This window comes from Hyperolius riggenbachi, chromosome 11 (genome assembly GCF_040937935.1).
Source record: "Hyperolius riggenbachi isolate aHypRig1 chromosome 11, aHypRig1.pri, whole genome shotgun sequence".
Classification (NCBI taxonomy): Eukaryota; Metazoa; Chordata; class Amphibia; order Anura; family Hyperoliidae; genus Hyperolius; species Hyperolius riggenbachi.
This window is the reverse complement of record NC_090656.1, coordinates 96,160,425-96,183,195: the sequence shown is the minus strand read 5'-3', so window position 1 is coordinate 96,183,195 and position 22,771 is coordinate 96,160,425.

The following is a 22,771-nucleotide window of genomic DNA, read 5'->3' as shown; positions in this document are numbered from 1 at the left end:
GGGCTCCCTGTCACTCACTCACTCCCTAAAGGGGCTCCCTGTCACTCACTCACTCCCTAAAGGGGCTCCCTGTCACTCACTCACTCCCTAAAGGGGCTCCCTGTCACTCACTCACTCCCTAAAGGGGCTCCCTGGCACGCACTCACTCCCTAAAGGGGCTCCCTGTCACTCACTCACTCCCTAAAGGGGCTCCCTGTCACTCACTCACTCCCTAAAGGGGCTCCCTGTCACTCACTCACTCACTCCCTAAAGGGGCTCCCTGGCACGCACTCACTCCCTAAAGGGGCTCCCTGGCACTCACTCACTCCCTAAAGGGGCTCCCTGGCACTCACTCACTCCCTAAAGGGGCTCCCTGTCACTCACTCACTCCCTAAAGGGGCTCCCTGTCACTCACTCACTCCCTAAAGGGGCTCCCTGTCACTCACTCACTCCCTAAAGGGGCTCCCCTGGCACTCACTCACTCCCTAAAGGGGCTCCCCTGGCACTCACTCACTCCCTAAAGGGGCTCCCCTGGCACTCACTCACTCACTCCCTAAAGGGGCTCCCCTGGCACTCACTCACTCCCTAAAGGGGCTCCCCTGGCACTCACTCACTCCCTAAAGGGGCTCCCCTGGCACTCACTCACTCCCTAAAGGGGCTCCCCTGGCACGCACCTACTCCCTAAAGGGGCTCCCTGGCACGCACCCACTCCCTAAAGGGGCTCCCTGGCACGCACTCACTAAAGGGGCTCCCTGGCACGCACTCACTCACTAAAGGGGCTCCCTGGCACGCACTCACTCACTAAAGGGGCTCCCTGGCACGCACTCACTCACTAAAGGGGCTCCCTGGCACTCACTCACTCCCTAAAGGGCCTCCCTGTCACTCACTCACTCCCTAAAGGGCCTCCCTGTCACTCACTCCCTAAAGGGGCTCCCTGTCACTCACTCACTGCCTAAAGGGGCTCCCTGTCACTCACTCACTGCCTAAAGGGGCTCCCTGTCACTCACTCACTGCCTAAAGGGGCTCCCTGTCACTCACTCACTGCCTAAAGGGGCTCCCTGTCACTCACTCACTGCCTAAAGGGGCTTCCTGTCACTCACTCACTGCCTAAAGGGGCTTCCTGTCACTCACTCACTGCCTAAAGGGGCTCCCTGGCACTCACTCACTGCCTAAAGGGGCTTCCTGGCACTCACTCACTGCCTAAAGGGGCTTCCTGGCACTCACTCACTGCCTAAAGGGGCTTCCTGGCACTCACTCACTGCCTAAAGGGGCTTCCTGGCACTCACTCACTGCCTAAAGGGGCTCCCTGGCACTCACTCACTACCTAAAGGTGCTCCCTGTCACTCACTATCGGGGTCCCTGTCACTCACTACCTAACTGGAGGCGCCTGTCACTCACTAGCTAACCTGGGGGTCCCTGTCACTCACTACCTAACTTGGGGGGGGGCTACCATATTAAGGGGGCATTCTGCCTATTTATGTGAAATGCTGTCTATTTATGTGCCTCATGACTGCTGAATGTGTCTTGTTGGGAGCCTTATGATTTGTTGGGGGCCTCATGATTGCTGAATTTGTCTTGTTGGGGGCCTCATGATTTGTTGGGGGCCTCATGATTGCTGAATTTGTCTTGTTGGGGGCCTCATGATTGCTGAATTTGTCTTGTTGGGGGCCTCATGATTTGTTGGAGGCCTCATGATTGCTGAATTTGTCTTGTTGGGGGCCTCCTGATTTGTTGGGGGCCTCATGATTGCTGAATATGTCTTGTTGGGGGTCACATGATTGCTAACTGCGAGACTATGGGAAAAGCTGAATCCTTATCATATGAGACAATAGCATTAAACCTACTTTTTTAGCGTTTTAAAACAGAAAATAAAACTGGGAGGTTCTAAAAAATTGAATACATTTTTCAGGAGTAGGATGGATGAAATTGTTTATCTTCACAGTTTATTTTCAACTTGGATTTTCCATAATGTTCATGTATGAGTTAAAACATTTGTACAGTATTTAGTTTAAATTGCTGTTGCCACTTTGCGTTAGATACCGGTAAGTGACTTTAGGGTTGCAGTTTGGGCGCTCGACCTCCAAAAGGTTCGCCACCACTGTCCTAATCTGATGTCCCACCATTGCTAGGTTCATGTAAATTTGTCTCCACCCGTTACCACACCTATATTCTGGTCCATGGCCCACCCATTTTTTGGTGCGGCGCGATAAGCACGCCACACAACGTGATCGTCATATTTTTAGCACGCTAGCTGCAGTGTGCTGAATTCTGCTGCCTACAGTATGTACAGTATACGCTGTTCTCTAGTGCTTGCACTGTGTGCTGATTTACCTCCAGTGTGTACAGTGTAAGGTGTTACTCTGTGCCTTTATTGATTGTAAACCAGCTGTATTGTATGCTGATCCCTGCTACTTTCAGTATGTACAGTATTAGCTGTAAAGCCTGGTACACACATACAATTTTGATTAGCCAATTTTAGCTCTGTTCATAAAATTCATTGTCTGTTGGCCCACTTACTGCACGGGGGTGGGAAATTGGGGGTCAGTGATTGACCAATCAAAATTGTATGTGCGTATACATCTTTGATCTATGCCTATACTGATTGTAAATGATCGAAATAAAGGACAGGGGGCTCCGTCCAATATTTCGATGGGCAGGCCCGTTATCCGTAGCTTACACCGCTGCTAAGTTCATGTACATTTAGCCCCACCCATGGCCACGCCCACTCACCGCATGGCCACGCCCATTTTTTGCCGCGGCACGCGCACCTCCCCTCCTGGTGCCCACAGGTGCCACTGATCTCCAGGGACCCTAGAAACGCCCCTGATCGCGATTAGTGCTTCTATAGCACTAAATGCGGTCGCCAGGAAATCGCCTTAAAATGGTACAGGATACAAATTTGCGTTTTGCACTTTGTGTTAATCGCCGGCAATTAACGCAAATTGCCAAAGTGAGAATGGGCCCATAGGTTATTATTGCACTAGCGTTTTAAAGAGCACTAGCGCTTGAGCGTTTTGCCGAAATTGCTGGCAAAACGCTCAAGTGTGAATGGGGCCTTAGGATGTGTTTCCACTAACACGAATTCGCATGCGTTTCCCGCATGCAAATTCGCATAACCAGTAAAAGTAAATGAGCCTGTGTCCACTTGTCAGGAAAACGGAGCGTTTTCTTGTGGAGTAAAAATCTGCACAGCAGAGCCATCTGAATTCGGACACCGCACATACCGCATGCGATTCGCATTTAATAGGGAAATCGCATGGCAGTTTTGTATGCGAATTTTCATGTGAATTCGCATACGATTGCGCATGAAATCAATAAAATCAGGCACTGACATGGTTAAATTCGCACACAGCATCATCCATGCAAAATCGTATGCGAATTCGCTGTAAAATTCGCATACAACCGCATGCGATTTCGCTCCTGCATGTGAATTTGTCTGTGGGGAATCCGCGGCGATTCCACACCGCACTAGTGGAACCGTACCCTTACTGTCAGTTTGAAAGTTTCTTTTCTTTAGTGTGCTAGATAGTGCCATTTTCTTTGTTCAAGTTAGTTAGCAGCCGCGTGGCTAGGTTTTATTTTGGTTTTTGTTTCTACTGTGTAATTATTGTAAATAGTCCCTGCACGTGTGTTAATAAAGGCGGCAATGGAACAAACTGTGTTGTGTGTCTGACAGCTCTTCAAGCCCACCCCAGAGGGCAAAATGCAACCATTACCGAGTTCCTGTTACACTTGTTTATATAAACAACAAAAAGACAAATCACATTTTCTCCTGCTGGACTGAAAACACTTGAACTGCAGCCTGTTGGGTGCTTTCAGCAGACAGTAGCAGTCTTGCCTCAGGACTCCTTACTGAATAGGTACTAGCTTACTGAATAGGAAGAGACAAGATTCAAATGTTGGCCTCCTGTGTCAAAACTTCTAAACCGTATACTATCCTTTGTAGAATTATGAATTTATATATGTATACTACAAAAAAATAATAATAATAATAGAGGCCTGGTGCACACCAAAAACCGCTAGCAGATCCGCAAAATGTTAGCAGATTTTGAAACGCTTTTTCTTATTTTTCTGTAGCGTTTCAGCTAGCATTTTGCGGTTTTGGGAAGCGGTTTTGGTGTAGTAGATTTTAAGTATTGTTACAGTAAAGCTGTTACTGAACAGCTACTGTAACAAAATAGTCACCAGGCAGCAGTGAGCTGTTACCAGGCAGCAGCAAGCAGTTGTGAAAGTTTGAGAGGCATTTCACTGCCTATCAACTGCCCATATATATTTGAATTTCAGCCTTTGTATGAGACAGAGGAGTGGAGTAACTTCCATGTGGCAGGGTAAAAAGCCAAACGAAGTAGGACCAAATGAGGTAATGGGTGCAGTGCTAGTGGTGGTGCAGGATAGCTGTGGCCACGGCGGAAATAAGGCTTGGAGTAATTGGCATGCACCGGGGTAGTATGATTAATTTTTTGTTTTGGTAAAGCCATTCCAAGAAGGACCCAATGATATACTGTGTGCCATGCTGGTGGTGGTGCAGAATAGCTGTGCCTGTGGTCAGGGCGGAAAAGAGGCCTGCAGTAATTTGCATGCGCCAGTGTAGTAACAATTTTTGTTTTGGTATAGCCAATCGAAATAGGACCAAATGAGATACTGGGCACCGTGCTGATGGTGGTGCAGGAAAGCTGTGCCTAATGCAAGGGTGGATATGAGGCCTGGAGTAACTGGCATGTGCCATGGTAATAATATTTTTGTTTGGGTAAAGCCAATCAAAGTAGGACCAAATGAGATACTGGGTACTGTGGTGGTGCAGGATAGCTGTGCCTGTGGCCAGGGCGGACATGAGGCCTGGAGTAACTGTCATGTGACATTTACACCAGTACTGCTTGAAGTGACTGGGCGCGGTGTCTGGCTGATCCCAGGTGATGTTACACCCTGCTTTTTGCCACTTGTCTCCTACATCCGTTCCCTGCTCCCTACCCTTTTCTTCTCTCTTGGAGACTGTCTCTCCCACTGAAATTTCCTCCACCTGTTCTTCTCTCATGTGACATCCATCACCACATCATCACCCATCTCATCTCTTTCACTTTCACTCAGCTCACAGTAGGCCTCAGCAGCAGGGACATTACAACTGGTGGTGACGTGGGTACTGTCTTCTGTGTGTCTGACTTCCTCTCCTCCTTCATCGGATGGCAAGAACGCTGGTATGTCACTTAGGTCTGTCAACACAATTAACCTGAGCAATCCAATCTGTAAGGGGCTGTGGTGGTGGAGGTGGTGTTGTAGTTGACCACAACAGAGGATAATGTGGAGAGAATATTGGCAGCAGAAGATGTAGAAGAGGTGGAATGCTGAGTAAGTCAGTCAACCACCTCTTTTGCATTCTGGGAAGTAATAGAGTGACCAGATTTTTGTAGGTCCAACCTGGGACAGGGAGGGTGGGTGCAGGGGGTGGGGGGTGGGGGGGGTGGCGCGCGCAGCGCGCCGCGGTCGAAAAGTGGGGAGGACTGAAGAGTGCACAGCGATGAAGACCGGGGGCAGCGCGCCGCGGCGAAAAATGGGCGTGTCCATGACATTGTATGGGCGGAGCTAACGTAATGATGTAACACCGAGGCATAAGAAAGCAGTGTTTACGCCATGATGTGGACAAACGAGACTTTGCATCATGGGTGTGCAGAAACTGTGTGATGCTAATAGTATACCGTAACCACAAAGCAGCAAACATAGCCATCTATGACCATTAAATAATAAATGCAGTAACAGTTACCCCGGACACCAGAAACTAAATGCAATGGGCAACATGTCAGCACAAAATAAACGCAATGCGGGCAAACATGTCAGTACAAAATAAATGCAATGCGGGCAACCATGTCAGTTCAAAATAAACGCAATGCGGGCAACATGTCAGTACAAAATAAATGCAATGCGGGCAAACATGTCAGTACAAAATAAACGCAATGCGGGCAACATGTCAGTACAAAATAAACGCAATGCGGGCAACATGTCAGTACAAAATAAACGCAATGCGGGCAAACATGTCAGTACAAAATAAACGCAATGCGGGCAACCATGTCAGTACAAAATAAACGCAATGCGGGCAACATGTCAGTACAAAATAAACGCAATGCGGGCAAACATGTCAGTACAAAATAAACGCAATGCGGGCAACATGTCAGTACAAAATAAACGCAATGCGGGCAACATGTCAGTACAAAATAAACGCAATGCGGGCAAACATGTCAGTACAAAATAAACGCAATGCGGGCAACCATGTCAGTACAAAATAAACGCAATGCGGGCAAACATGTCAGTACAAAATAAACGCAATGCGGGCAACCATGTCAGTACAAAATAAACGCAATGCGGGCAAACATTTCACCAGAAAATTACTGCAATGCGGGCAAACATTTCACCAGAAAAGAAACGCAATGCGGGCAAACATTTCCCCAGAAAAGAAACGCAATGCGGGCAAACATTTCCCCAGAAAAGAAACGCAATGCGGGCAAACATTTACCCAGAAAAGAAACGCAATGCGGGCAAACATTTCCCCAGAAAAGAAACGCAATGCGGGCAGAAAAGAAACGCAATGCGGGCAAACATTTCCCCAGAAAATAAACAATGCGGGCAAACATTTCACCAGAAAAGAAACAATGCGGGCAAACATTTCACCAGAAAAGAAACAATGCGGGCAAACATTTCACCAGAAAAGAAACGCAATGCAGGCAAACATTTCACCCGAAAAGAAACGCAATGCGGGCAAACATTTCACCAGAAAAGAAACGCAATGCTGGCAAACATTTCCCCAGAAAAGAAACGCAATGCGGACAAACATTTCCCCAGAAAAGAAACGCAATGCGGGCAAACATTTCCCCAGAAAAGAAACAATGCGGGCAAACATTTCCCCAGAAAAGAAACAATGCGGGCAAACATTTCACCTGAAAAAGAAACAATGCGGGCAAACATTTACCTGAAAAAGAAAGCATTTACTCACCTGGCACAAGTCTCCAGCCTCTGGCGCGCTGCTCCCGGGACCACCTTCCTCCTGAAGTCTCCCGCGCTGACAGCCTGGCAGAGCAGGGCTACGGCAAGATGGCGCCCGAAGCCCTGTACTGGAGACAAATAGTCTCCAGTACAGGGCTTTGGCAGCCATCTTGCCGTAGCCCTGCTCGCCTGCCGGTGTCGGAACAGACACCGGAAGAGGAGGCTGGAGCGGGGCTGCGGACAATGAACTGGCACGGCGTCTATAGACTCCGCTGCCAGTTCATAAGCATAGAGTGGCCAGAGTCCCGAGGCCGGGACGTCCCGCTGCTGAAAGCGGGACGTTTCCCGGGACCTCATGCAGCCTGGGACAGCGGACCCCGAATCCGGGACGTGTCCCGGGCAATCCGGGACGTCTGGTCACTCTAGAAGTAACTAAGCTGTTTCTTCTGAAAAAGTTTACCAGTACCATGGCAACGGGATGACGCACCACCAAAACCACTAGTACCTCTATGCTTTGGCCTGCCTCTGCCTGTCATGTTTGTTGTAGTGAATGACACAAGCACAGGGGTGCTGTCACAAATCTAATCTTTTTTACACACTGAGATCACTGATAGTACAAAGTATGGTCACATGGGTGTGGGTGTGATACTGATCAAATAGCAGGCTGCACACCACTACAGCAAACGGGTATTGTGCAACTTAATTATTTTTGTTGTGTGACACACTGAGATCACCGATCGCACATTATGGTCACATGGATATTGATTAGACACCGTAACACAACATGCTGACCACACAGCAGGCAGTGACCACAGCAGCAAAGGGGTATTGTCACTAATTTATGTGACACTTTATTTATTCTATGACACACTGAGATCACCAAGAACACAGTATGATTACATGAATGTTGATGAGATGAGACAACGTAACACTACACATTGACCAAACAGCAAGCAGTGATCACAGCAGCAAATGGGGTATTGTCACCAATTTCTGTGGAACTTTATTTTTTTGTGACATCAACATCCGTGTGACACAATACAGTCAAACAGATGTTGATTTGACACTGTAACACTACTCCTTGATCACACAGAAGGCAGTGACCAGCAAAGGGGTATTGTCACCAATTTCTGTGACAATTAATTTATTTTGTGACACACTGATACCACAGATAACAGAATGGTCACACGGATGTTGATGTGACACTGTAACACTACACGTTGATCACATGCCAGGCAGTGACCACTGCAGCATAAAGGTATTGTCACCAATTTATGTGACACTTTACTTATTTTTTTATGACACACTGGATCACAGATAACACAGTACAGTCACATGGATGTTGATGTGACACTGTAACACTACACATTGATCACACAGCAGCAGTGACCAGCAAAGGGGTATTGTTGCCAATTAAATTATTTTTTGACACACTGATATCACCAGTAGCAAGTAGTATGGTTGGTCACACGGGTATTGGTGTGATGCTGTGTGGGGGGTAACACAGCAGTAAGTGTCGTGTCACAAATGTCAGACAATCAATCGCTTATGTGCAGTGAGGGTGGGCTACAACAGGGACACTGCCACACACCACACTGTATATGATTTGTTTGTGTTGCTACAACACACCACAAAAAGCAACAGCAACAAATCAGTACAGCAGGGTCAGTGTCAGTCCTCAAAAGGACTTTTGTGATCAGGATTAGTTCTCAAAAGAACTATCGGGGGGTCTCTAGGTGGTAAACTGCAAGTAGCAGAGAACCTAGGAAGCAGCTACACAGCACAATATCAAACAAACAGCCTATCTCTCACAGCCCCTCTACCTGTATCTGCAGCAACAGTACCTCTCCCTACATTCTCTAATGCAGTATTAAAATAGCCGCTGGGATCGTGCCCTTTATGAAAGGGGGGGGGGGGGATGGCCTGGATGATGATCATGTCTGATTGGCCTTCCTGTCCCACTTGACTTTCGGGGTGAAGGGTCAAAAAATGGCACTATAGAAAAGTATAGGGCGGGCGCGAATGGCCCTCATCGTTCCGCCTACTCACGAACACGCAAGTAGCGCAAGTTTGCCTCACAAAGATTTTGCCTGCAGATAGATCCATGGAATTGTTAAAGTAGTTTGGTCTATCAGATTTAATATTCTGCTGTTGAGAAGGTATGTTGGAATATGCAACAGCAATTAGTGTTTAAACTGTGGCAAATAGCCAAAATATGGCAACTGTGTATTTTGTTGATATGAATGTTCAGTATTATTTAATCAATAACAGGACTGGGCAGCTGGTAAGACACTCCACAACGCAGCACTCAGTAAAGAGTTTCAAAACTCAAACAGTAGAGAACACAATAATAAACAGGCCAAACAGCTGATCTTGCTGATAGAACTCATTCTTTTATTAATTTACGAGGGGACATTTAGTTTATTCCTATTGACCATCTGGACTTTGGGAGCCTGGGTCAGTGGCAGATGTTAACAAGCTGCCTCAATCTTTTTGTTCTTTGTGAGCATACAGCTAAATGCCATTAGAATTATTACTAGCCTTCAATGGCTTGAGTTTCTCTCCTATGTCTTATTTATCTGACTTCTTTTCTTGGCCTTTTAATGCTCTCGTCATGCTTACTGTCAATCTTTAGCATCACACCGAGTTATAGAAAACCTCCGTAGTGGTCCAAGGTTGCCTAGCAATGTCATGTCTCTCCTGCTTCTTGTTCATTGTTTCACCCTAGGATCACCCAGGTGCTGCTGAATCATCAGTACACACTTCCATCAAGCTTCCTTCTTGTTTCCCAGTCGCTCATTCTGCTAAAGATATCTGTCATAACGTTCAATAAGCTTCTTACCTAAGGCCTAAAATGTTCTCTAAAATGAAATTCCAACATATACATGATTCTGTTCTGTTAAAGTGTCAGTGTGCTTAAACTTAAGTGCGTTTAAAATAGCTTAGCAGAAGGATCTGGTCAATAGTGCAATATGTGTGCGTTATTGATTTTTAGCCTTGTTTTAAATTGAACATCCTTTGTGTATGTTTACAGCAAGAAAGCCAACTTTTTCTTTTTCTTTTCTGGGCATAGATGACCATGTGACCACTTGGAAGAACATTAGAGAATTTAGGAGAAAATGGTAATTAAATAAGGGCCTTTATCGTTGTATCTCATCCATTAGCTCTCCTTACTGTTAAGGTGAAAAATAGTAAGGTGAGAAAATACAGAACATCTAACCCTGAAGTGAGAACTCTCCTCAACAGGTACTCAGACAGCAGTAAGCTCTGACTACTATTCTACATTTGAATGTGTTACGAAGTCTCCTTATCACACCGAGTCTGTGGTATGTGATGGTTAACCAAACAAGTGGGCTTATCTTTTGGTCATAAATTAGCTAGCATCCCCATGAGACCATCCTGATATTGTAATTGAGGCATCCAATGACATTTATTGCAGAACAATGTATCTCCTTTTTAATGTCCAGTGTATATAAGTTGGAATCAGTCTGATGATGGCTTCATAACCGAAAGCTCACTGCTTTTCTTCTACGTTAGCCAGAAGAAACTCATTCAAAACTTCTTGCTTTTACTGATGGCTAACAGTACAACACTCCACTGCTTCTACTATTCTATCCCAAATAATGCTGAAGTCTTTCCTGCAGCTGAGCTTGAAAAGAGGATTGTACATCTGGTTTGGGTAAAATTCTGGATTATTTGGAATAGCAGAAGACATCAGGGGGATGTATAATTCATAATTTTGGTTTACTATAGCAACACAAAAAGTAGCAAACAAGTAAATAGAGAGTGAGAGAATGAACAGCGTGGCATTAGTATGCTTCAGGGGAGTCTGGAGAATGAATTTGGAATCACAGGGACTCATTAAAGAACTGCCGGAGTCTTGCTTGCTGGGCTACGGCCTGCTGTGTTAAGTTACTGATCCATTGTCAGCTGCAGGGCGACATGGGTTAGGAGGAGCGCCAATTCCAGGCTCCATCAGTTCTATGAATACCTGACATCACCCGCGCAGTAATAAGACAGAGCTGCCCAGCAAGCACAGCTATCAATACAATAGTTCATCACACCATCTTCCTGCAATGTCATGCAAATGATCAGCCGTTTCAAACATTTTTTTACATACATGTTGGATATTTAAAGAGAACCAGTCACAGTTTAGCATTCCCATTAAAGTGTATGGAAGATTTACAAAGTTCTGTTTACACCTATTCCACGACTACTCATTCAAGTTGTGCAACTTTGACCTGCAGAAATAATGTTTAAAGAGGACCTGAAATCAGGGCTTCCTCTCTGCTCTAAAAGATATGCGACAGCATAATAACATTTAAAGAAAAACATTTCATTGTTACAGCTGATACAAATCCTGCAATAAATCCACAGTTTGTCTACTTCATGCTCTCATGGAAGCATACATATTGTTAACATACTGCATTTACAAATTAGCTGCTTTGCCGTGACACAGGAGATTCCTGAGCTGACACAGCTGAGAGATCAAATTATGATGGTGATTAGTCACAGATGAGGGGGAATTAGACAGGCTAAACTCTAAATACATACAGGGTGCATTTCTTTGTTTCCTTCTGTCCTGTGCAAAAGTTCAGGTCCATTTTAAAGCATTTCTGAACTAAGAATAGACTCAAGATATTTAGTTAAGGTGTACCTGCAACAACATAGCTTTCATGCTTTTCAGCATTCTCTTATTATCAGGATTGTTTGCACATCCAGACAAATGTTTTATATTTCTTTTCTTTTTTGGGAGAGCAGCTGTCTGTTTTAGTTGCAGTTTGAGTTCCTGATCTGTATAAATTAATTACTGTTTTTTTTTTAAATATTTTTATCAATGGCAAATACCTCTGGTAGCATGGTGTGCGTCAAAACACGAATTGACAGGACCAATCAATGTTCAAATTACCAAACAGCTTACTTTTTAGAAAAGTTTTGCTAGATTCAATATTAATATCAAATCTGAAGGCTAATCTATTACAAAAATCTAATAGTGTATGCTATCCTCAAGAATGGAATCTGACAGCTGGTAAGCCTCATTATTTAGAGCTTGTTCACCAGCAGAGCTTACTTTTACTCACCTTTTTATAGGGGAGGCAATGCAGAGCAGAGATACATGATATTCTACCTCAAAGCTAACCTGCCTGAAATCTGGGCCAAAATAGAAACCAGAACAAATGACAAAAACACATTAAGCGTTAGCGTACTGTCAATGAAAATGTTATAACAAAATGGTCAGTAATTCTTTCATTGCTGGGGTCAAAATGAGATAATGCTAATTGAGATGGTGATTTTTCCCTATTGCTCAGTTATTCAGCCCATTACATTAAAGTGGAAACTAAATGTATTGGGCACTTACGCTTGTCTTTATTCTTTAGTGGCTCAGAGAATGTAGTGCATGAAGTAAGACAGTCTCGTTTGCAGCAGGTACGTAATTGTCAAACATTTGAATCCAAGCAGTGAAGTGCATTGGAAGCTCACCCAGGTATGGAAGAAAAGGTGCAGGCTGTTGTAGTGCTAGAGCCATCCACTGACAATTTGTTCTGTTCAGTAGTGTAATTTGTTGTGTTCAGGATAACTGAAGCTATGTTTACGTTTTAGGATTCTACATAAGCAGTTTCTTCTCTCTGTATTCCTAGCTAACCAGAACAGGAGCCAACTACCCACAACAGTCTAGATAATCTTGTGCAGTAATACAAGTAAATCAGTGACATCTACAGGCCAGATGTATGAACACAACGAGGTCTCCACTTGGAGTTTGCAATTTTAGCTTTATTAGCAGTGTCATAGCTAATAATCGTGATTATTGGCTATGATACTCCAAATAAAATCTTCTTCTACCGCTTTGTACTCTTGCCCCTGTTCAATCCAGGTGTGTACTGAGTTTGACTCCCTGGTGTTTAAGAAATCAGGCAGTGTGAGCGCAAGGACAGCTATTTTGCAGATGTATGAAAACCACAGTATCCAATCTTGCTGTGCTCTTCGGACTAGGCTTGCCAGCCATAGCACCTTACTTTGTATTTTAGAAGTGGGTGAGGAGTTCTAGTAATTTCTTTACTTTTCTAATACTTTGCTGTAGCGGTGGGTGGAGTGACATCATTACACAGACATGTACAAAAGAGCAGTGGATGAGCTATGGAGGAGGAGGAGCAGGCCAAGGACAGTAAACCTGCTCATATGCCTGCAGCCATAGCCGGCCTTTGATATGAGCGACCGGAGCGGTCGCTCAGGGCGCCAGCTTCCAAGGGGGCGCCTATAGCTGGTTGCCTATACTGAGGGCACCTACATCTGATTTCCTATCCTGAGGGCACCTATAGCTGGCTACCTATACTGAGGGCTCCAACACCTGACTTCCTATACTGGGGACACCTATAGCTGGCTACCTATACTGAGGGCTCCAACACCTGACTTCCTATACTGGGGACACCTATAGCTGGCTACCTATACTGAGGGAGGGTACTTACTCCTGGCTACCTATACTGGAGGCACCTACGCTTGGCTACCTATGGGGGGGATGGAGACCTTCAACTGACTTCCTATACTGGGGGCACCTATGCTTGGCAACCTATATTGAGGGCACCTATACATGAGATCCTATACTGGGGGCACCTATACCTGGCTACCTATCTATACTGAGTCTGAGGGCATTTTGGAGGGGGGGGTGAGGGGGCGCACTGCAGCTATAATGCGTGGTGCAAAATTGTCAGTACTGTGCTATCATTCTAACTGTCCCACTGATTTGTTTTTATTAATATTCCTGAAAGGTTCTAGCCTTCATTTTTAAGTGTATTCATGATAATGCACTCTTTCCATCCATTCGTGGTTCGTGGTTATTAATAGTATTTTTCTATTATATATACGTCACAGAGATCTGAGCATTTGGCATGATGTGTCACGACATCAAAAAGGTTGGGGACCACTGTTCTAGGAGATATCTCAGGAGAAAAGGGGAATTGCATATGGGCCTGTGTGTGTGTGCGTGCGTGTATATGCAGGTGGGAAAAGGATGAAGGGGGGGGGGGGCGCGCAAAAATCAGTTTTTGCTCAGGGCGCTGTGAAACCTAAGGCCGGCCCTGCCTGCAGCCAGTGGTATAGCTAGGGAGCTAGGGGTCCCAGTTCTAATTTTGGATGAGGCCCCCAAGCACTTCATTCATATGGTGGCCAAAAACTGGCCAAGGGCATCTAAAGTGTAAGAAGTGTAATCAGAGGAGGGAAGCCATTTGTTGATGATACTACTATTCAATGCACATATACTGTAGAAGTGATCATTATCAGCAAAACATCAATGAAAAGCTAAAAGGATGGATGAAGGAGGACCCTAAGTGGGCCCCTCTAGTCCAGTGGTCCCGGTGCGATCGCAACCTCTGCATCCCCATTGCTATGCCACTGCCCCAGCCTTGTTGTCTAACGAATTATGTACAGTATAAGCAGTTAAAATATAGTTACAATATAGATGGGGTAGCACAAATTTTAAAGAAAATTTAACTTTTGAGTAATTTTTCTGTAGGCAACATATCTAGATCTACCAAGAATTCAGACACTTAGTTTTAACTTGAGATAACCAGTGATGACTGATTATGGAGATTTTATATCTTATTGTTTTTGCAAAGATGTGAATTGATGAGAGTTTTTGCTCCAATGCTTTCGAGACAAGAGAGAATGAGGAAATGTCTATTTTTATTCAAATCCATATTTTTCAAAAAGTCTGTAGAATGCTGGACATTGTCCATTGTCCTGAAAACCTGAAGTAAAAACAATTTTACAAATTTTCACAAATTTTTCATGCTCATACTGAAAGAAAGGTCTGCTTCAAAGTTAACCTGAGGTGAGATTGGTATGAAGGTTGCCGTATATACCGTATTTTTCAGAATATAAGACGCTCTGGCATATAAAATGCACCTAGTTTTAGAGGGCAAAAATCTGGGGAAAAAATTAACTAAACCTAGCTGCGTCTTTGGTGCAGGGGCATCTTATGGACCTACTCCCCTCTAAAGTGTCTCTATCTAAGATACATTGGCCAGCTATACTACACTTCACTAACTAACCCTTTCCGCCCCCAGCAACTACATTTCACTACACTACACTTCACTAACTAACCTCTGCTGCCCCCACCAACTACACTACACTTCACTAACTAACCTCTGCTGCCCCCACCAACTACACTACACTAAACTTCACTATTAACTAACCTCTGCAGCCCCCACCAACTACACTACACTGCACTTCACTAACTAACCTCTTCTGCCTCCAACTACACTACACTACACTACATTTCACTAACTAACCTCTGCTGCCCCCACCAACTACACGACTACACTTCACTAACTAACCCTTGCTGCATCTCACCTGATCCTGCCGCCACGCTCCTGTGCTCCATCTGCGGTAACTGAGGCTGCCCGATCATCCAGGTTCAGGTCTTCTGCATCACGAGGCTGCCCACGCATCAAGGATCCTCCTCATCACTGCAGTCTCCGAATATAATAGACTGCAGCCTTCCGGTGTATACGTGCCTCTGCCGATACTCTTCCTAGTTACAGCGTCATAGGCACTTCCTGGTTACAGCACAGGTGATGTCAGACGCACGTGCACTGCGGGGTCACACAGATGAGGCACTGTAACCAGGAAGTGCCTATGACGCTGTGACTAGGAAGGGTATCGGCAGACTCACGCATACACCTGAGGGTTGCAGTCTCGGTATATAGACTGCAGCCTTCTGGTGTACGCATGAGTCTGCTGATACCCTTCCTAGTTACAGCGTCATAGGCACTTTCTGGTTACAGCACAGGTAATGTCAGATGCACGTACACTGCGGGTCACACAGTTGAGGCACTGTAACCAGGAAGTGCCTGTGACGCTGTAACTAGGAAGGGTATCGGCAGACTCACGCGGTCACCGGAAGGCTGCAGTCTATATACCGAGACTGCAGCAATGAGGAGCGCGGCGGATGGGGCACTGAAGAGCAGGATCCTTGATGAGTGGGCAGCCTCATGATACAGAAGACCTGAATCTGGATGATCGTGCAGCCTCGGATTACCGCAGACGAAGGACAGGAGCGCGGCGTCAGGATCTGGTAAGTATATTCCGGCACCCAAAACCGTACCTTTAGAATATAAGATGCTCCCACTTTTTCCCCCTAGTTTTGGGGAAGAAAAAGTGAGTCTTATATTCTGAAAAATACGGTATTTCCTTTTAAACAATACCAGTTGCCTGGCAGTCCTCCTGATCCTTTGTTTCTAAAACTTTTAGCCATAGACCCTAAACAAGCACATGCAGATCAGGTAATCTGACTCAGCTGACTCAGATTTTCCTGAATTAGCCATTTGCTTGTTTCAGTTGTTTTGACTCAGACACTACGTAGGCCAGAAGATTAAAAGGTCTGCCAGGTAACTGGCATCATTTACAAGGAAATAAATATAGCAGCCTCCATATCCCTCTCATCTCAGGTTCTCTTTAAAAGGCTTGTCCCATTAAAAAAAAAATATTGTTTTATAAACAGATTTAGCAGTCTCAGTCTGTATCATTTTTCTTTTAGCCAGCCTCAGTTTATTATTTCAGATTATTTCAGAGCTGTTGTTGCTTACAATACACTTTAGTTTTTTCTCACTGGGTATCAACAGATGAATAACTTTTCTCCTATTCTTGTCTGTTATGCCTTGTAGACTCTTTCTCAAGCCTTGTGATTTTTATAAACACGCAGCAAGCAACAATCTGTTCCCACATTATTGACCTCCTCCTTCTGTTTCCAAGAAACCGCTTCTTCCTCCCTATCAGCCTATTTGCTCAACATCTGCATAGAATGTGTCTGTTTCCATCACAGGAAAAGCTTCACACTGTGCTGTATTGGATGTTACTTGCAAACCAGTCAGCTCACACTGACAGTCTTGCAGGTTTCTTCGGGGGGAAAAAAAAGAGTTCTAGAAAGCGAGGAAAGTGGCCGGAACAATGCTTGTTTTTTATTGCAGTCTGAGTTTCCATCTTGGAAATTCTCTCACACTTCCCGTTCTGCTAGCAAGGCTGGTAAATGTATCTAACCGTTTTTTTTTTCTGTTGGAAAGCAAGAGCAACAAACAGAAAACAGTGTTTTTCTCTTTGTTTATGCAGTTAGAAATGTCAAGTACTTTTGATGGACCTCAGGGCCGGATTTAGGCCAAGGCCACCTAGGCCATGGCCTTGGGCACCACAGGAGCAAGGGCACCAAAGCAGCAAGGTAAACTGGTGCAAGCTTGAAAATGCTGCAATGCAGTTAGATCAGGCGAGCGCCTGACTGCAGTACTCTGCCCCTAGCTGCCTCTGCAGCAGCCACCTTGCACTCTGTGCATGTGTGCATTGTGGCCAGCGGCTATGGACTTGGGCAGCATGGAAAGGAAGAGGAAGCTTCTGCACTGGAGACGAGTGGAGAAATGAGTGATTCTGATGGCTGCTGCAGTGCAAAGGTGAGCTGGCTACCTATACTGAAAGGGGGATGGGAAAAGGAGGGATTAAAAGAGCCATCTGGCTACCTATACTGGAGGGAAAGGGGGGAGGGGTCATCTGGCTACCTATACTGCACAGGAGGGGAGGGCGGAGGGGTCATCTCGCTACCAATACCGAAGGGGGCGGCTAATGACAGTGGCCTTGGGCGGAAAAGAGTACAAATTTGACCCTGATGGTCCTCATTGCCTATCTCCGGCATTTCTGGGGTTTATATTACAATTAAAGGGTGGTATACAAGTTAGGTGCCCTAACTGCCCATCCTCTCTAGAGTTTAAATGCTTATTTATAATTCTCCAGATGTAAATTAGATGGGATCCAGACCATGGAATTTTTTATAAGTGAAATTTCACTTTCTCTAAACTATTGCCTAATTATTTTTTTTTTTACAAATGTTTTTTTATTTTAGTTACATGTTAGAACATTTACAGTGCAATTCAATACCGGAACAAAGTAGCTGATCCGCCTTTATCATGCTTTTCCAGTCAGATACGTATATAACAAGTAACTTTAACTTCCCTCCCCACCCCCAACAGAGGACCTCCTCTATCCCCTACCACCATCAGTACCCTCTCTGCTGTCTTACATCATATGCTCAGAACCAAGAGCATAAACCTTTCACCAATTTCAGTTTACCCAATGTGTTCAGGAGATCATTTGTTGCATACCAGGTAGTATAGCAAAATGCTCTACTATATTTTGTATCTCTGTTTGTCTAAATGTAGTTTCAATAGAACCTTTTCATTTCTTGAAAAAGGATTTTTCATGTTTCTCTTTATGTTTCAAGGTGTTTATTTTATCCAGAGTAAAAAGATGTAACAATAACAACCAGGGCTGTGAAGTCGTACAAAAATCCACCGACTCCGACTCCTCAGTTTAGGATTCCACCGACTCCGACTCCTCGTCTCCGACTCCTCTAATTTGCATATTACAATCTTGTTGATTGAAAGTATGTAACATGAAATTCGTCTCTTAACTGCCAATGCTTAGGAATGTTAAAAGGCTACTGAAGTGAAAAGGATATGTAGACTGCCATGTTTATTCCCTTTAGTCATAGACTAAAACTAGTCCTTGGTAAGAGTATTTGTAAAAGGTACAGACCGGAACAAAGAACTTCTATCAGGCCTTAGGCAATGTAACTGTGGGTACATGTAAGAGTGATGTGCAGGTACTCTGCAGGAGAATGAGGCGATTCTTCCTCTATTACCTAGGTTCTCAACGTGTGGTACGCGTTCCCCAGGGGGTACTTCTGATGGTTCCAGGGGGTACTCGGGCTTGATGTACTTAACCAAGAATAACAAATTTAGAGTTTTAGAAAATGGTAAATCTTATTTTAACCAACCCCAAATTAGTATTTTAGCTAATTAAAAGCAATAGTAAAGGCTTGGAAATGGTTTAGAACCAATTATAATGTACTACGATCAATATATATTTGTCAAGGGGTACTTGTGGCAATGTTTATTATGCTAGGGGGTACTTTGGTGAGTACAGGGTTTTAAAAGGGGTACACACCGATAAAATGTTGAGAAACACTGCTCTATTACACATTCTTCATGCACAATCTGAACCAGGTTTATGGGTGATAGACAGCACCTCTGTGTTCAATGTGCACAGCATTCTCAGTGGATTCCCTGCAGCTCTGTGGAGAGTGCATACTACTGTGTAGCAAAGTAAACCTGAGACAGATGAAATTAAAGTTTTATACATACCTGGGGCTTCCTCCAGCCCCCTCCAGGCTAATCAGTCCCTCGCTGTCCTCCTCCGCCACCTGGATCTTCTGCTATGAGTCCAGGTACTTGAGCCAGTCTGGCGTAGTGCTCATGTATACACTCCGCCGCCGGGAGCGTACTACACCTGCGCAGCACCATTGCGCAGCGCAGAACACTCCTGGCTGTGGAAGCGGCATGCAGTCAGACTGAGCTGACTGGCTGAATTACCAGGACTCATAGCAGAAGATCCAGGTGGTGGAGGTGGACAGTGAGGGACTGATTAGCCTGAAGGGGGCTGGAAGAAGCCCCAGGTATGTATAAAACTTTTCTTTTCATCCCTCTCAGGTACCATTTAATTCGTAGTCACCAAACCAAATTTTAACAACATATCAAATTATTTGATTTCATGAGCAAAGAGAGTGCGTACTTTTACATTTTCATAAATCAGAATCAATGCAGAATTATTTCCATCTCATTGACCATCTCTATAGTGACACGGCTACACATCAGGCTTTATTCTTACAGCATAGATGTTATTTAATATATATGTTACGGCCAGAACCCGAAGTGTGGCCACTTCGCGTTCTGGCCAGCCACTTCGGGTTCTGGCCGGCCAATATGCGAAGTGGCCGCAGCGGAGCGGCCAATGTCAGAAATGTAATTACTACACTAAGCTACAGTGTATTTTACGGCCGTCTCGCTGCGGCCAAATGTATAACAACTTGCTTAATTTCAATAAATATAGCCGGCAGTGCGAAAGCCGGCGGCTTCATCTATTACATTGCCGCCGGCTATATTTAATGAAATTAAGCAAGTTGTTATACATTTGGCCGCAGCGAGACGGCCGTAAAATACACTGTAGCTTAGTGTAGTAATTACATTTCTGACATTGGCCGCTCCGCTGCGGCCACTTCGCACATTGGCCGGCCAGAACCCGAAGTGGCTGGCCAGAACGCGAAGTGGCCACACTTCGGGTTCTGGCCGTAACATGTATAAGAGATTCCACATCATATACAGTATACAGTCACAATCAGATGTATATATCTGACTTAAAAAATACGGGGACTGCTTTATTGAAACAGCACAAGTCATTCATTTTGATTGGTTTACTTCATTTTTGTGGATTAAGCACAGCTATTACTGTATGTATAAATTATTTATGATGACTATTATTTGAGAAATAGAACATTTTATCATATTTTCTATTTTAATTATAGTTTAAATTCATTAGGAGTCGGAGTCGGTGCATTTTTTTCCGACTCCAGGCACCCAAAATTGCCCGACTCCGACTCCACAGCCCTGGTAGCAACTCCTGTTGTAGATCCCATATAGCCAGTGTTGAGGGATAGATCCACTTATTATATAGAACCTTTTTTTGCGGCTGCCAAAACAATGTGACAAAAAGGCGACAGATGGGAAGTACTGCTTTCATAGTCCAGTCCTTATATATGAGATGATTCCATGTAATGGAAAAGTAGCATTTGAGGAGTTAGTGGTATATCCTTCCGACTCACTCACTTAATGTATTGTTGAACATCATTCCAGTAAGTAGCGAAAATGTTACAGTCCCACAAACAATCACAAAGTCCGGCTTGTGGGTGTTGACACTTTGGCCAAAACAGCCTATAGTTCTCCAGAGGCTGCAAATATTTTAGATCAAATCCATACTTGGACCTATGTATTGTTTTAAAGTCAATGGGAATCAAACCTAATAAAAAAGCCAGATACTTACCTAAAAGGGGGGAGGCACTGGGTCCTATAAAGCCTCCCAACTCCACTTTCGGTTCACGTTCCAGCGATGGATCCCCGGGAGCTTTAATCAACCAATTTGGTCAAAAACTGCTCTAATGCCCCACCACAGGGGACTTTTGAAGTCTTCGGGAGCCCAAGTGCTCCCAAAGATGGGCCGCTCCATACTGCACATGCGCGAGCGCCCTCTCTCGCACACTTGTGCATGCGCAGTATGGAGCCGCCTGCCTTTGTGAGGACTCGGCTCCCGAAGGCTTCCATAGTCCCCCGAGACGGGGGAATCAAATCGGGGAGCTGCCAATGCAACACGGGAAGTGAGAGAGGAGCAGAAAGGCTCTATAGAACTCAGTCTTCCTTCTCCTTAGGTAAGTATCTGGCTTTTTTAGGTTTGATTTCCATTGACTTTAAAATGTGATTCTCTCCATGTCTCATTTGTAATGTATTGCCGATTTCCATTGATGATATTATGTGATAGATCCTCATCTGCAATGTCTTTTTGCCAAGATGTAAAGTTCCCTAATGCAACATTTTTGCTTGTCTTATTCAAGAGACTACTTTCTATAACAGACAGAGGAAGCCAACATGGTCTAGAAGCTAGGTAGGTGTCTAAATCATTAAGAGTCATTTCGTTAGTTAAATATTTAAAAGTAGCTCAGACATAGGATCTCACCTTATCATAGTATAGGTAATTATGTTTAGGCAGATTATACTCATTCCTCACCAAATGTTTTCCATCTGTGGTCATGTAATTGAAATAGTTGGCTCAATTTCTTGAGACCTTGTCTTCCCAAATCCCAAACCCTTCATGAGATAAACTGGCCAGGAAGCCAGGGTGTCCCCAAAATAGTATATATTTGGACACTTGTGTTGACAATCAAAACAATTTATTTATCTCTTTGTATCTCTTTCCATGCAACCCAAGTGTCCTGAAGTATTCCACTAATTTTAAATTGACTAGGTAGTAAGCTATACTTGGTATGTAACAGAAGAGAAAGTGACCAGGGTTCAGTGAAAGACTGTTCCAGGTGTATATTGTAAAACTGGCCTTTCTATGTCCTTAACATCACTATGCTTTAAAAGCAAGGGGATCGTTTGAAGTATATACAAAAGTTTCCCAAATGTCAAAGAACAAACCAAGGACACCCTGCCCATAATATAAATAGGTAGGTGCTCCCAATTTTTCAATTGTTGTTTATGTTTTTGAATCAAAGGAGGATAAATCAGTGCATAAATAGAGAAGGGGCCCCTTGAAACTTATATACCCAGGTATTTAACTCTGTAGCTATTTTTATCTGATATGAGTCTGTAGGCTTCAGTATAGAGCAAGTTCTTTCCTTGTTTGGGTAACGCTTTAATGTAGGAATTATTAGCAGCTGAAGGTAGTTGGCTCGTTTGTAATATACTATTAAGTACCAGTGCCAAACTTGGGGCTATAACTAATTTTAGGATTTTAGAGTATTCCACACTTAAGCTGTCAGGTCCTGGAGCTTTACCATTATAAGACTAGTAATTGTGTCTGTGATCTCTTCCTGTGTCACTACCACATTTAATATAGTAAGATCTTTCTCTGTTGACAAATGAAGTTTTGCTTCTCGTAATATCTGCGCGATTTTCCCTTAATCAGGATTTTTCACGGTTTCTGTGTATAGTGTGGAATAAAATATCCGGAAACTATCAATAGGTTATTGGTCATGTGTAAGGTTATCTGCCTCATCCTTTAGCGCTGTTATGTTATTATATCCTCTGGAACACCTGGCTTCGTTACTCAACAGTTTGGCCATTTGTTTCCAAATATATTAAACTGAAAGCTTTTGTAAGACTATACAAAGAAAAGGACACCAAGAGCCCAATATAGTTTAGTACGTTTTGACACTTGATTATAGGCAATCACGAAG